Here is a 15,352-nt window from a genome sequence, read left to right as displayed (position 1 = left end):
CCTGTTCTGCAGCTCCGTGACACGATCGCGGACATCGAGTCCGCGGGCATGGTCACAGAGCTTGTGGCTGGCACGCGCGGTGCAGGCGGGTTTTTCAAAGCAACGTACAGGTACGTTGGTTTGCCCACAGGAGCCATTCTGCAGATGTATATGTTCGTGAAGCGGTCGGCAAGTGGTTAAGGTTCTCCTTCAATCTCATTGTGTGGCCCCGTGTCCTCTTGCACTCTCTGAGACTGAAAAGTTTTCTTCCTATGCTGGGATCACCATTGAGGTATTTTATATCACTATCATATCTCCTCTCAAGCATCTCTTCTCCAGAGAGAATAAGTCCAGTGCTGGCAGTCGTTCCCCTGTAATTGAGATCCTCCAGTCTGCTTATTAATTTTGTTGCTTTTCTCTGGGGTTTTATAAAGTGGCAAGATTTTATCTCTGGAGTAAATCCCTTTTTTATGCATGCTAATAGTCTGCTGGCTTTGTTAGCTGCAGCTTGACTTTGCATTCTATTGCTCAGTCTGTCTTCTACCAGGACCCCCAGAAGGAGTCCTCTGCCCACCAATGTAAGAGGACACCAATGTATGGGGAATTCCTCCCCTGACCACCAATGTAAGAGGCATTCTTACCACTAAGCGGCAACGTAAGAGAGCCTTTCTCCACTGTACACCAATCTAAGAGAGCCTTTCTCCACTGAACACCAATCTAAGAGAGCCTTTCTCCACTGAACACCAATCTAAGAGAGCCTTTCTCCACTGAGCATCGATCTAGGGAGGTCCTCATCAGCTGAGCACCACTCTAGGGATATCCTTTTCTGCTAAGCACCAATTTAAAGCGGTCTTTTTTTGCTGAGAACCAATCTATGGAGGTCCTTATCTTCTCAGCACCATTTTAGGGAGGTCCTTATCCACTGAGAACCCATCTAGGGAGGTCCTTATCAGCTGAGCACCAATCTAGGGAGGTCCTTATCCACTAAGAACCAATCTAGGGAGGTCCTTATCTGCTGAGCACTAATCTAGGCAGGTCCTTCTCTGCTGAGCACCAATCTAGGAAGGTCCCTATCCGCTGATCACCAATCTAGGTAGGTCCTTATATGCTGAGCACCAATTTAGGGAGATCCTTATATGCTGAGCACCAATCTAGGGAGATCCTTATATGCTGAGCACCAATCTAAGAGAATACCAGTATATTGAGGATTCTTCTCTTGACCACCGATGTAAGGGGTATTTTTCCCATTAAGCACCAATCTAAGGGAGCCCTTCTCCACTGGGCACCGATCTAAGGGGGGTCCTAATCCACTGGGCACCGATCTAAGGGGGGTCCTAATCCACTGGGCACCAATCTAGGGAGGTCCTTATCAGCTGAGCACCAATCTAGGGAGGTCCTTATCTGCTGAGCAGCAATCTAGGGAGGCCCTTATCCACTGAGAACCCTTCTAGGGAGGTCCTTATCTGCTGAGAACCCTTCTAGGGAGGTCCTTATCTGCTGAGCACCAATCTAGGGATGTCCTTTTTCACTGAGCACCAATCTAGGGATGTCCTTTTTCACTGAGCACCAATCTAGGGAGGTCCTTTTTCACTGAGCACCAATCTAGGGAGGTCCTTTTTCACTGAGCACCAATCTAGGGAGGTCCTTTTTCACTGAGCACCAATCTAGGGAGGTCCTTTTTCACTGAGCACCAATCTAGGGATGTCCTTTTTCACTGAGCACCAATCTAGGGAGGTCCTTTTTCACTGAGCACCAATCTAGGGAGGTCCTTTTTCACTGAGCACCAATCTAGGGAGGTCCTTCTCTGCTGAGCACCAATCTAGGGAGGTCCTTTTTCACTGAGCACCAATCTAGGGAGGTCCTTTTTCACTGAGCACCAATCTAGGGAGGTCCTTCTCTGCTGAGCACCAATCTAGGAAGGTCCTTCTCTGCTGAGCACCAATCTAGGAAGGTCCTTATCTGCTAAGCACCAATCTAGGGATGTCCTTTTTTACTGAGCACCAATCTAGGGAGGTCCTTCTCTGCTGAGCACCAATCTAGGGAGGTCCTTATCTGCTGAGCACCAATCTAGGGAGGTCCTTATCTGCTGAGCACCAATCCAGGGAGGTCCTTATCTGCTGAACACCAATATAGGGATGTCCTTTGCTTTTCCACTGAGCACCAATCTAGGGAGGTCCTTATCCGCTGAGAACCCATCTAGGGAGGTCCTTATCTGCTGAACACGAATCCAAGAGGCTACCAGTGTATTGAGGATTCTTCTGACCACCGATGTAAGCAGCATTCTTTCCACTGACTATCAATGTAGGGGGACCCTTCTCTTTCTGAGCTTCCCAATGACAACCAAGGTTAGGGAATCCTCTGCCCACCAATGTAATAGCACTCCAATGTATGGAGAATTCTTTCCCTGATCACCAATGTAAGGGGCATTTTCCCCACTGGGCACCAATCTAATGGGCATGCCACTCACCAACAAGGTAAATTGGCACCTCACTGACCACCAGCACGAGGAAGCACTTCACGGCCTGCGTTTATTCTCTGGCCATTATTATAACTTGTTTGATTTCATTATGACTGCAAATACTTTTGTTGTATAGTGCTGCCCAGGATGTCAAATATGCTTGGTACACCACATTCCCTACCCTTTTGTGTTTTTATTCTTATGTCCACAACTTGCTGTTCACACTTGCTGTCAGTGGATGTAAGCCAGACCTATCTCTCTAGCCAGCTTCGGAAAAATCAGGTCCCAACAGCTGTCAAATTGCCCACCAATAGTTGGCGTTCTTCACATGAGCTGGCAAACTCTTTGTGTCTTTTTTTTGGGGGGGGGGGGGGGGGGTGCTGCTGGTAATGCGTCCTTCAGAGGTTCTTCTTCTTTGTCAAATACCAGGTATTTCTACCCCCCCAAAACCTAAAGAAAATTATAGGTTTTTGCCCGCTAACGGGACGCTTTTAACCCCTTCCAGCAGCCGAAAGAGGGTTAAAACTGTAGCGGCGCTTTGCCGGTGGTTCGGCCGCGCTGCCCATTGATTTCAATGAGCAGGAGCGGTATACACACCGCTCCTTCACCTCTCCAAAGATGCTGATGGCAGGAGTTTTTTAACGTCCTGCCAGCACATCCCCTCAGTGTGAAAGACCTCAGGCTTTCACACTGAGACTGCAGGGTGCCTGTAAAGTGACTGACAAACGCCTGTTTGTCAGTCACTTTACAGGTGCTATTTTTAGCCCAAAAGCGCCTGAAAATGCCCCAGTGTGAAAGGGGTCTTAGGCTCCATTCACACCTAGGCGTATTGTCGCCTGTAGCGCGACGCTATTGCAGCCTGCAATACACTGGAGGGGTGATTTAACATTGTCGGCTATGGAGATGGTTCACATATCCACACCGAACGCCGTACGCCTGAAGCTCAAAACAAGTCCCGGACCTTTTTTTCAGGCGGCTTTCGGCGTTCGGCATAGCCGACAATGTTGATCACAGCGCGACCCACAACACGACTTGAAGTCGCTTCCAGGAGGGGGAACTCGATGCCAACATTTTTTTTAATATAAAACCGACATGTCCCCACCCCCTTTCCTGACCGGCCGGTCTGCATGCTCGGATAAGGGTTTGGTATGGATTTGGGGGGAACCCCACGCCGTTTTTTTGGCGTTGGTGGTTCCCCTTGAAATCCATACCTGACCTAAGGGCCTGGTATGCTCCTAGAGGGGGAACCCATGCAGGTTTTTTATTTAAAATTTGGCATGGAGATCCCCTGTGGGAGGGAGGGGCTATCCTTAGAACACGCTCATACTGGGGCGACTTCCTGTAAAGTTGTCTCACTGTGAACGGGGATCCGACTTGGAGGCGACTGCCATTGAAATCAATGGGTACAGGTCGCCTAGAAGTCGGATTGAAGTAGTACAGGAACCTTTTCTGAAGTCGGAGCGACTTCAGTAGTGTACATTAAGACGGCTCCATTTACTTCCATTCATTTTCCCGACCGGGCGACTTGAAGTCGGATGCCAGGTCGCCCCAGTGTGAACCGGCTCTCAGTAATTTGTTTGCTGCAGGTTTACAACTTGGTCTAATCTGCCAAATTGGTTTACAATGATCTCCTTTCACCAGTAGGGGGAGATGTTACACTTCTCTTATCCATCACCCTGGGGCACTTTATTGTATGGAATCTAATTCATCTCTGTAATGGAAAGAGCAATATCTCATATTAAATAATCTGCTTTCAGTGGCTTTATTAAATATAGTAACAAGATAAAGACGAATGAATAGATCTGAGATAAATAAAGTGCAGAGCAGACACATAACATGTCCTACATTGTAAACAGCCACAGAGAAGGTATAAGAGTTCATTATGTTTGCTGATTAGTGAATATATTCAGCTTTCCCGGCCAGGACTGCTGAGTGCAGTATAAGTGCATACTGTGCAGAACAGATAGTCCGTTTGCAGCCTGTACAGACAGAGGGGCTGGGGGGGGGTCTACTCAGGGCCGCTGATAAGGCAGTACAGCTGACCCTCCTGTACCAGGCTCGGGCACCTGCTAAGCAGGAGGGATGGATGTACTGCCTTATTGCAGACACTGATCCTCTTATTCTTCACACTGCAGTTCCTCCGGCTTCTCTTCCTCTCCCAGCTGCGCTGCAGGGGGATTAGTTCTAGTACCTGCGCCACCATCCCACTACTGTTCAGGTCCACCTTGTGTGCCCACTTCCCCCGCAGCACTGCTGTCCTCCCTCCTCTCCAGCAGATGCTGAAGGCACACAGGGGAATATTTTAGGATGGAGAGTGGAGAAAGGGGCTGGTAAATAGGACATTACTTTCCTCAATGAACACAGTGAGATCGGTACCAAGTGCTCCACTGAAGCATAGTTAATTGTGTTTACAGTTTGTGAATGAACAGGAAACTGCAGCTGAGGCTTTAGAGAAAGGGATTGATGAATCTCGGTGCATAGTCCCTTTCTCGGTCTCTGTTTAGACCCCTGATTTTTCACCAAAGCCCCCCAACAGGGCAGTTAAAAAATGCGCAGCTCAACCGTGGAGTTTTTACCGCCCCCCCAACCACATATGTGAATGAGCATCAGTCTCCTAACTAGAAGAGCGTACATTCTGATGACCTAAAGATGTCTCACTGCACAGACATACCGATAAAGGTGGCTCACTGCACAGACATACATATAAAGGTGGCTCACTGCACAGACATACATATAAAGGTGGCTCACTGCAGGTGGCTTGGTGCACAGACATACATATAAAGGTGGCTCGGTGCACAGACATACATATAAAGGTGGCTCGGTGCACAGACATACATATAAAGGTGGCTCGGTGCACAGACATACATATAAAGGTGGCTCGGTGCAAAGACATACAAATAAAGGTGGCTCGGTGCACAGACATACATATAAAGGTGGCTCGGTGCACAGACATACATATAAAGGCGGCTCGGTGCACAGACATACATATAAAGGTGGCTCGGTGCACAGACATACTTATAAAGGTGGCTCGGTGCACAGACATACATATAAAGATGGCTCGGTGCACAGACATACATATAAAGGTGGCTCGGTGCACAGACATACATATAAAGGTGGCTCGGTGCACAGACATACAAATAAAGGTGGCTCGGTGCACAGACATACATATAAAGGTGGCTCGGTGCACAGACATACATATAAAGGCGGCTCGGTGCACAGACATACTTATAAAGGCGGCTCGGTGCACAGACATACATATAAAGGCGGCTCGGTGCACAGACATACATATAAAGGCGGCTCGGTGCACAGACATACATATAAAGGTGGCTCGGTGCACAGACATACATATAAAGGTGGCTCGGTGCACAGATATATATATAAGGGTGGCTCGGTGCACAGATATACATATAAGGGTGGCTCGGTGCACAGACATACATATAAAGGTGGCTCGGTATACAGATAAGGCTACATTCACCCTTGCGAATGTGCCCACTAACATTTACATGTGAGAAGCCCAACCGGGGGTTCCCTGTGATTAGCCGCAGCAAGCAGTCCTATTGAAAGCAGTGGGAGGCTGCCAAATCCTGCAGCTAATTGCTGCCGCTCGCATGCAGCGATCACTATGCAGCGATCACCTGTGACTTTCTGCGTCCTCGCTGCATATTGATTGCATGAAAAAAAAAATGACTTGCATCGAGATAAACATGTTTATTTGAGATCCTAGTGATTGGGGTGACATAATCAGTGGCCCAGATTCAAGAAGCAATTGCGCCTGTGTAACCATAGGTTACACAGTGCAATTGCTTACTTGCTCCGGCGTAGCGAATGCTCCTGATTCAGGAACATCGCTACGCCGACTGCAGCCTAAAATCTGCGTGGCATAAGGCTCTTATGCCACGCAGATTTTAGGCTGCATTCTAGCGATGACCGCTAGGGGGCGCTCCCATTGTGATCTGTGTCTAGTATGCAAATTGCATACCAACACCGATTCACAACGTTGAGCGAGCCCTGCGTACGCAAATTACGTAGTTTGCGTACGTCGGGTTTCGCGCAACGTTACACATTCTAATAGCAGGCGCAGCCAATGCTATAGGATACCCACGTTCCCCCGTCGCGAGATTTAAAATCTACGTCGTTTGCGTAAGTGATTCGTGAATGGCGCTGGACGCCATTCACGTTCACTCTGAAGCAAATGACATCCTTGCGACGTCATTTGCCGCAATGCACGTCGGGAAAGTTTCCCGACGGAGCATGTGCTCGGCGCGGGAGCGCGCCTAATTTAAATGATTCCCGCCCCCGGCGGGATCATTTACATTGCGCGCGCTTACGCCGGGCAATTTTGCCGGCACGCCCTCGCAATTTACGGAGCTACTGCTCCGTGAATCGAGGGCAGTGCAAAATATTTGCGGGGGCGCAGGGCAAAATCGTTGCCCTGTGCCTCCGCAAATAAAGCGCAAATGTACCTGAATCTGTGCCATTGTCTTTTCTGTGTGGATGGACACGGAGGGCTGTTGGTATGTGTTCAGTGTGTTGCGGCCCCCGGCAGGAATGCAACTGGTTCTAGTGTTGGAACACACAAGGTCTCTGGCCGCCTGCAGCCTCCTAACCCTACCTTGCTAAACCTCGGTGTCCAGCGGCAGAATAAACATTTGGGGCTGATTAACTAAAACAGAAGAATGGGAAATCTGGTGTAGCTGTACATGGTCGCCAAACAGATTCTAACTTGTGCAATGAAGCTTTGACAAAAAAAAATGGAAGCTGATTGGTTTCTATGCAGGGCTGCACCAGAGTTCGCTTTCTCCAATTTTAGTAAATCATCCCCATTGTATATAAATAAAGAGCCGCTTTATTCCAGTCCGTGTTTTCACACCGCTTGTCCATCGATAATAAATCATCTCCAGGTTTATGCCTGTCCTAGATCAGCTGTGCTCAGTTCTGTTTAGTTCCTGTGTATTTCTCACTACAATGCCGCTACTATTATTAGTCCTAGAGCCCTCAGATTATGGGTTAGCACACAGCTCACATGTGGGGAACACGTCATTCACATATATGTGCTCTGATTTCTCCAGAAACTGCTGACAGCTTGTGTGGAACGATCTCCATTGGAGGAAGATTAAAGGACACCAGCCAATCTAGACAGAACACGTGTGATGAGATCCCAGGGATGGGGTAAGCCTACACTCCTTGCAGTGTGAAGAGGAAAGCTGTGATACGCTATAGCAGGGATATGCAATTAGCGGACCTCCAGCTGTTGCAGAACTACAAGTCCCATGAGGCATTGCAAGACTCTGACAGCCACAAGCATGACACCCAGTGGCAGAGGCATGTTGGGACTTATAGTTTTACAACAGCTGGAGGTCCGCTAATTGCATATCCCTGCGGCTATAGTGTATGTGTCAGATATATCACTTTCCTCTCCTGTGTTGTACACAGAATCAGCCTGGATCATTGCTCTGTTCTCTTGACATTTCTCTGTGTTAAGGATCAGTAACATTTTAGTATCTAAATGTGTGACAAAAGTCAAATTTATCAGCCGTCCCGGAAACCATCCTTCCAAAAAAAAAAAAGATCACTTTATAGCTGCATTTATACATGGGCGATTTGAATCGCTGGTAAAATCGCTGCAATTCTGCCCGCGATTCTAAAACACCCAGGTGTGACTGATAATTCACAAAGCGCACATTTCAGATGTTATTGGATGAATGGCACCTAAAAACACAGTGCGGTTCGTCTGTGATTGTCGCGCTGCAATCGCGTCAAACCGCATCGCGTGAAACTCTCGGCCCAACAAAAGTTCAGGAGCTTCTTATGGCCGACATGCTTCACGCAATGCCGTTTGCCACGATTTATCATGCAACAATCGAGGAAGAACCGAACCACGTTTTTAGGTGCCATTTATCCTACGACATCTGAAATGTGCGCTTTGTGATTTGTCATTCACACCTGGGTGTTTTGAAAACGTGGGCAGAATCGCGGCGATGATGTTCAATACGCCCATGTGTGAATGCAGCTTAAGGCTGCATTCACATCTAGGCAGACAAAATCGCAGCGTTTTGTCACGCGAATTGCGGTGACAAATAGCGGCGTTTTGTACCGCGATTTGCGGCGACAAAACGCCGCGATTGTCCGCCTAGATGTGCCCCTAGATTGTCCCCCTATGGAGATGGTTCCCATCTCCTATGCCGAACGCCGAAAGCCGCCTGAAAAAAAGGTCCGGACTTTTTTTCAGGCGGCAGGCGTGGAGATGTGAACAATCTCCATAGAGGGCAATGTTAAATCATCCCTCTGGCGTCTTGGGGCGGCAGCGGCGTCACACTACAGGCGACAAATCGCCTAGGTGTAAATGGGGGCTTAGAGACAGTTGTTATGAGACAAACATAGATGCTTCCAATCCCAACCTCTCCTGAAAATGCTTGTTGCCTATATGTTGTGCTGATCCATTGACTTCAGTGCTTTCCTTTACTGACCTCGCACCATAAATATAAGGACATCAAACTTTCCTACATTCACATTTGAGCATTTTCAGACATTTTTGAGGCTTTTTTTTTAGCAGATTTTGAAATATTATAGGTGTTTTTCAGTCGTTTTTGCTGTGGCCAATAGAAACCTGTGTAAGGTGTGGAGTGATGCTAGAAAGGGGGAGGGGAGCTGCTGTTTGAGCTGAAAAATGCTCTTTACTAACTATTCAGATTTTCTATTAAAGTCTATGGGGACAACAATGCAATAATCTGCCTGAAAAGAAGCTCAAGTACTTTTTTGAGTGAAAGGCGTTTTGCTACAGGCAATAAAACGCTCAAATGTGAATAGGGTCCATTGAAATGAATGTGATTTTACTTCTTGAGTGTCAAGCTTCAAGCTGAAAAATGCTCAAGTGTGAACTGGGTCTAATATGCATGCTTCACATTGACTTACAAAGGATTGAGGCCAGAGATTCACTATAACAGCCAGGTACCTAAAAGGGGAGATGAGCAATGGCAGGTAATGCATGATTTAGGCTACTTTCACACTGGGGCAGCGCCACCTTAGCAGTAAGGCGCCGCTCGTTTTAGCGGTGCTTTACCATTGGTTTAGCAATGCTCTTCAGTCGCTAGCTGGGCAGAATTAACCCCCGCTAGTGGCCGAAGAAAGGGTTAAAACCGTCCGTGTTGCTTCGCTTCGGAAGCGCTGCCAATGCATTCCAATTGGCAGCGGCGGTTTAGGAGCCCTGTATACAGCGATCCCAAACCGCCCCAAAGATGTTGCTTGCAGGACTTGTTGTAATGTCCCGCAAGCACACCGCCTCAGTGTGAAAGCATTCGGCTTTCACACTGGGGTGGCATGGGAGGCGGTTTACCGGCACTATTTTTTGCACCAAAATTCCTGAAAAACAACTTCAGTGCAAAAGTAGCCTAACTGTAACAGAAGATTAAAGTGGTTGTAAAGGCTAAAGTTTTTTTGGTTTCCTTAATGCAGTCTCTTAAGGTAAAAAACCTTTTAGTTGAATCTCCCCCTGCCCCCCAAATACTTACCTGAGCCTGATCTTGATCCAGCACTGAGCCTAAGACCTAAGAGCAGTGGTGCTGCTGTCTCTCTCTCTCTCTCTCTCCCCCTCCTCATTGGACTCAGTGAGAGCAGCTCAAGCCATTGGCTCCTGCTGCTGTCAATCAAATCCAGTGAGGAAGGAATGGAGGGCAGAGTCGAGCTGCACTGTGTGTGTCAATAGACCCACACAATGCAGCTTGGGATCGAGCTTGCACGAGTACATCCCTGGCAAGCGGCTTGTTGGGGGGATATTAGGAAAGTAGGAGCAGCAAGGTGACCCCAGAAAAGGAGGATCGAGCTGCTCTGTGCAAAGCCATTACAGCAGGTAAGTATAACATGTTTTTTTTTTTTTTTTTTTTAATCCTTACTTTAACCACTTCAGCTCCCTAAGATTTACCCCCCTTCATGACCAGGTCTTTTTTTGCGAAACGGCACTGCGTTACTTTAACTGACAATTGCGCGGTCGTGCGATGCTGTACCCAAAAAAAAATGTATGTCCTTTTTTCCCACAAATAGAGCTTTCTTTTGTTGGTATTTGATCACCTCTGCGGTTTCTATAAAAAAAAAAAGACAGACAATTTAGAAAAAAAATATATATATATTTTTTACTTTCTGCTATGAAACGTTTCCAGTAAAAATGTAAAAAAACTATTTTTTTTCATCAATTTAGGTCAATATGTACTCTGCTACATATTTTTGGTAAACAAAATCCCAATAAGCGTATATTGATTGGTTTGCGCAAAAGTTTTAGTGTCTACAAACTAAGAGATATATTTTTGGAATTTTTATTTATTTATTTTTTACTAGTAATGGTGGCGAATAGCGACTTAGGCTCCATTCACACCTCAGCGTATTGTCGCCTGTAGCGCGACGCTATTGCAGCCTGCAATACGCTGGAGGGGTGATTTTACATTGTCGGCTATGGAGATGGTTCACATCTCCACGTCGAACGCCGAAACGCCTGAAGCTCAAAACAAGTCCCGGACCTTTTTTTCAGGCGGCTTTCGGCGTTCGGCCATAGCCGACAATGTTGATCACCCCTCCTGTGTATGTTACCGCGGCGTATTTTACCACGTTTTGTTGCGGCAAATCGTGGGACAAAACGCCGCAATTTGTCGCGGCAAATCGCGGTAAAATACGCTGCGTTCAGGTGTGAATGCAGCCTTATAGCGGGACCGTGACATTGTGGTGGACAAATCAGACACCTAAGGCCCCTTTCGCACATGCGGACCGTTCAGATCCGCCTGTCATTTTTTTCAGGCGGATCTGAACGTGCGCTCCATTTATCTCTATGGAGCGTCGGATGTCAGTGGTGACATGTCCGCTGACACCCGATCAGCCCCGATCCGATCCTCTCCGCTAAAATGTGACAGATGCAAACCCTATTTTGCATCCATCTGGCAGATCGGATGAAAACGAGCAGACGGTTTGTTTTCATCTGATCCTTCATAGAGGAGAGCGGAGGTCTGACTGGTCGGTCCCTGCACAGTGTGCAGAGACAGACCTGTCATCTGCCGGCTCAGCGGGGATCAACGGAGCGATCCCCGCTGAGCAAGCGGATGTTTAAAAACGGATCCTCGCGGGAACCGCATGTGTGAAAGGGGCCTAACTGATATTTTTTACACTTTGTGGGGACCAGTGACACTAATACAGTGATGTGGTGTCACTGTACTAATGACACTGGCAGGGAAGGGGTTAACATCAGGGGCGATCAAAGGGTTAAATGTGCCCCTAAGGCAGTGATAGCCAACCTTGGCACCCCAGATGTTTTGTAACTACATTTCCCATGATGCTCAACTACACTGCAGAGTACATGAGTATCGTGGGAAATGTAGTTCCAAAACATCTGGGGTGCCAAGGTTCTCCATCACTGCCCTAGAGAGTGCTTGCTAACTGTGTGGGGGAGTTCTTGTACTGTGGGAAGGCAGAGATACGTGTTTCTGCTTAGAAACACAAGATCACTGCCTTCCCTTTGTCACAGAATGGCGATCTGCCTTATTTACATAGGCAGATCACCGTTCTGCCTGTGCTTCGGAGGAATCGGTGGGTCCAATCACAGCGGGAGCGGCTCGCTGGTCATCTTTGCACAGAGCGACCGCTCTGCCGCAGTTAATGTACGCGGGACGGTCTGCTTCTGGTTAATAGCATTTTTTTTTGGAGTGCATGGAAGGACACACATTGATAATAAGTAACCTATGGCTATACTGCTGCCTACAGGAGAAATGGACACTAGGCACTGCTGCGTTTCGCTTATCGTCCCTCAGAGGATGGATGTTTTTTCCCTATATTATTTCTTATTGTTTATTTATATCAGATATTGGAAAACTTTTATTTTTTCTCTATTCTTGTACATAAGGCCTTGTGGAACTTTCCACAGGATCTGCTATTTTCTGGCTGGGCAGTATGCTTGAAGAAATCCTTTTTCTTTCTGTGGCGTCCCTCTTGTTTTTTTTTTTTTTTACTGCTCAGGCCTCTGTTTTTAGCGGCTGGGGCCCATTTGCCGGGCCGTTTCTTCTCTTTGGTTTCCTCTGTGTGGGTCTTTGTGAACCAGTTTTATTTCACACGCAGGGGCGAAATTTCTCAACTGCCTTCTCCGCACCGCCCTGCACACAGCCTTTTGGTAGCTGATGTCATTCTGGTGTTCCTTTAGCACCACCTGCAGTGATAAGTGGTAACAAAACCTTAGCTGCTGTTTAAATTGCCTGTAACCTACGAATGTTATTGAGAACTGTTTCTCACACATATACAAATGTATGCAATGTTTTGTACCCATTGTGGAATTTGTTTACCACTCCCCCCCCCTTTTATTCTTTCTGTACCCCCTGTTGCTTTATTGGAAAAAATCAATAAAACATATTCAACCTTAAATTGCCCCCAACCACATCAGTGTTGCCAGCCTACCAGATTGAAATTTACTGGCACAACGCCCAAAATTTACTGGCGCAGCCACGTTTTTACTGGCATTTCACAAAAGTTACTAAATTTCAGTATTTAGGCTACAAACAAGTACGCTAGGCAAATAGCAATGTGATTTTAGATATTAAGGTAAAAAAACATATTTTTGTTATTTTCGATAAAATAAGGGCAAATTATTTAGTCACATCACCCCACTCTGCCTCCATCCCCCTCTGTCACCAACACCCCTGCCTTCACCCCCCTCTGCGGTGCCACAATCTCCCCCTGTCTCCATCCCCCACCCTCTGCGGTGCCACCATCCCCCTCTGCGGTGCCACCAACACCCCCTGCCTCCATTGCCCCCTACCTCCATCCCCCTCTGCGGTGCCACCAACAACCCCTGTCTCCATCCCCCACCCTCTGCGTTGCCACCATCCCCCTCTGCGGTGCCACCAACACCCCCTGCCTCTATTGCCCCCTACCTCCATCCCCCTCTGCGGTGCCACCACAGCCACCATCACCCCCTGCCTCCAATCTCCATGCGCAGTTCCAAGCCGAACCGGAAAAAAAGTGCCCGTTTTTAAGAACTGTCCGTAAAATACGGACGGTTGGCAACACTGCACCACATTCCCTAGTAGACTCTGATGCTGAGATACCTAATATTTATTTTCTTTTTTTTTTCTTTTCTAATAATCGTTATTTTTTTAGCATTGTCGTCACTCACATTCTAGGTAACAATTATCAATTATTAAAGAGGAGTCAAGAGCTACCTTGGCACTCTCAAACCCAGGGGGGCTCTCCTACATCCCAGACATTCGGTCCCAGAGGACTTGTCCCTTCTCTCCACTGAAAGAAGTAGGAAGAGACCCCTTCTCTGGGGAGTACAGTGAAAATTTCTATTGGAGATGCCTAATATTTCTAATGGTGTCAGGGATGCTCCCGAGAATTTGTTGTTAGATGCAGAGTGCCTCCTTTCCATGAAGGATCAGACCCTACCAGCCAAATGACAATCAGAAGTTTTTTACCTTGACAGAAAAAAATTAAAATCAAGGTGATGAACATTCCACCAAGCTGTTTCCTCATGCGGAAAAATGCACAGGAGGGTGCAAACACCTAGTGCACACTCCAGCACTTTGCGTTTCGCCGCCCCCCCCCCCCGCACGAAAACCCCCCACCCGTCTTCCCAACTCAGAGGCAGCCACCCGCCCGCTCAGATTGCTTCCCACGGAGCGGCCGACTGCCGCCTCCCGCGGCTGGCTGCCTTTCTGTTTGTCACGGGAGCACGCCACATACTGTGGGGAGCGACTGTCAGTGCCGCCCCCATCTGTTTAGCTGATGGAGGCGGAGCCTAATGCTCCGCCTACCAGCCTCCGCGCGGCATCATAGTGTCTGCTTTGGTTGGGAGGAGAGGAGGAGGAGCGAGAGAGAGGGGAGAAGTTGAACGATGGTGGACGGACGGTGGACCGTGGAGGAAAACAAACAGATCAGGCAGAACTCGGAACTTAGCAGGTACAAATTGATGAGAGGCTGAGCGAGGGATGATGATGTATTTGAAATCAAAACAGGACCAATTTACTGTTCGGCGAAAATAGCAGCCGCAAGGCCCCCCCCCCCCGAACTCGCCGAACACTCACACTCACTCACAGAGTCCAGCTGAGATTCACTAGTCCAGTAAAGCAGTTCAGAACTCAGGCTGGGTTCACATAAAAAAAAAAAAAAAAGTTAACACTGTTTTTTTATTTTATTTAAGTGTTCGGCAAAAATATTGAATGTCTCCAAAGCCCCCCCGTCCCCCCCGCCCGCTTATTAAGATTTTTATTTAACTGTTCCGTGAAAATAACGGCCGCAAGGCCCCCCCAACCCCCGCTTATTAACAATTATCTTTTATATTTAAATGACCTTGTTATCTAAATTATCTGGTAATTTCATGCAGTAAGTCACAGTCTCTGGTCATCTTGTGCAGTATGTCCGCAGTGTCATCTGGTAATCAAATGCAGTATGTCCGCAGTCTCTGGTAATCTAATGCAGTTTGTCCGCAGTATCATCTGGTAATCTAATGCAGTATGTCCGCAGTCTCTGGTAATCTCGTGCAGTATGTCCGCAGTCTCTGGTAATCTAATGCAGTATGTCCGCAGTCTCTGGTAATCTAATGCAGTATGTCCGCAGTCTCTGGTAATCTAATGCAGTATGTCCGCAGTCTCTGGTAATCTTGTGCAGTATGTCCGCAGTTAATTAAAGGGTTTGTAAAGGAATTTTTTTTTATCTTAATAGCTTCCTTTACCTTAATGCAGTGCTGTTTTCATGTTCTCATTGTTTGTTTTTGCTCTCAAGTTGCTGTAATTCTTCTCTAAACTCCACATTTCCTGGTTGTCTGTTTCCTGATAACCACAGTACTGGGAGCTTTCTCTCTGTGGTCACTAATCAAGGAGGTGTGATTACTGTGTGTCTAAAACCCCACAGCACCAATCAGTTTCGTTTTCAAAACTATCAATGCCCTGT

The 15,352-nt window shown here is 47.4% G+C and overlaps 1 long non-coding RNA gene across 1 annotated transcript in view; it reads left to right on the top strand.

The window, feature by feature from the left end:
- The window catches only part of LOC120920698, a 108,973-nt gene that overhangs the window by 6,054 nt on the left and 87,567 nt on the right, over window positions 1-15,352 (top strand). Inside the window, exon 4 of the long non-coding RNA XR_005744762.1 lies at window positions 7,507-7,606. This is a non-coding gene — a long non-coding RNA (uncharacterized LOC120920698). The remainder of the gene's footprint in view (window positions 1-7,506; window positions 7,607-15,352) is intronic.

This window comes from Rana temporaria, chromosome 13, assembly GCF_905171775.1.
Source record: "Rana temporaria chromosome 13, aRanTem1.1, whole genome shotgun sequence".
Taxonomy (NCBI): domain Eukaryota; kingdom Metazoa; phylum Chordata; class Amphibia; order Anura; family Ranidae; genus Rana; species Rana temporaria.
The sequence above is the reverse complement of the archived record's forward strand: the minus strand, read 5'-3'. Positions and strand labels throughout refer to the sequence as shown.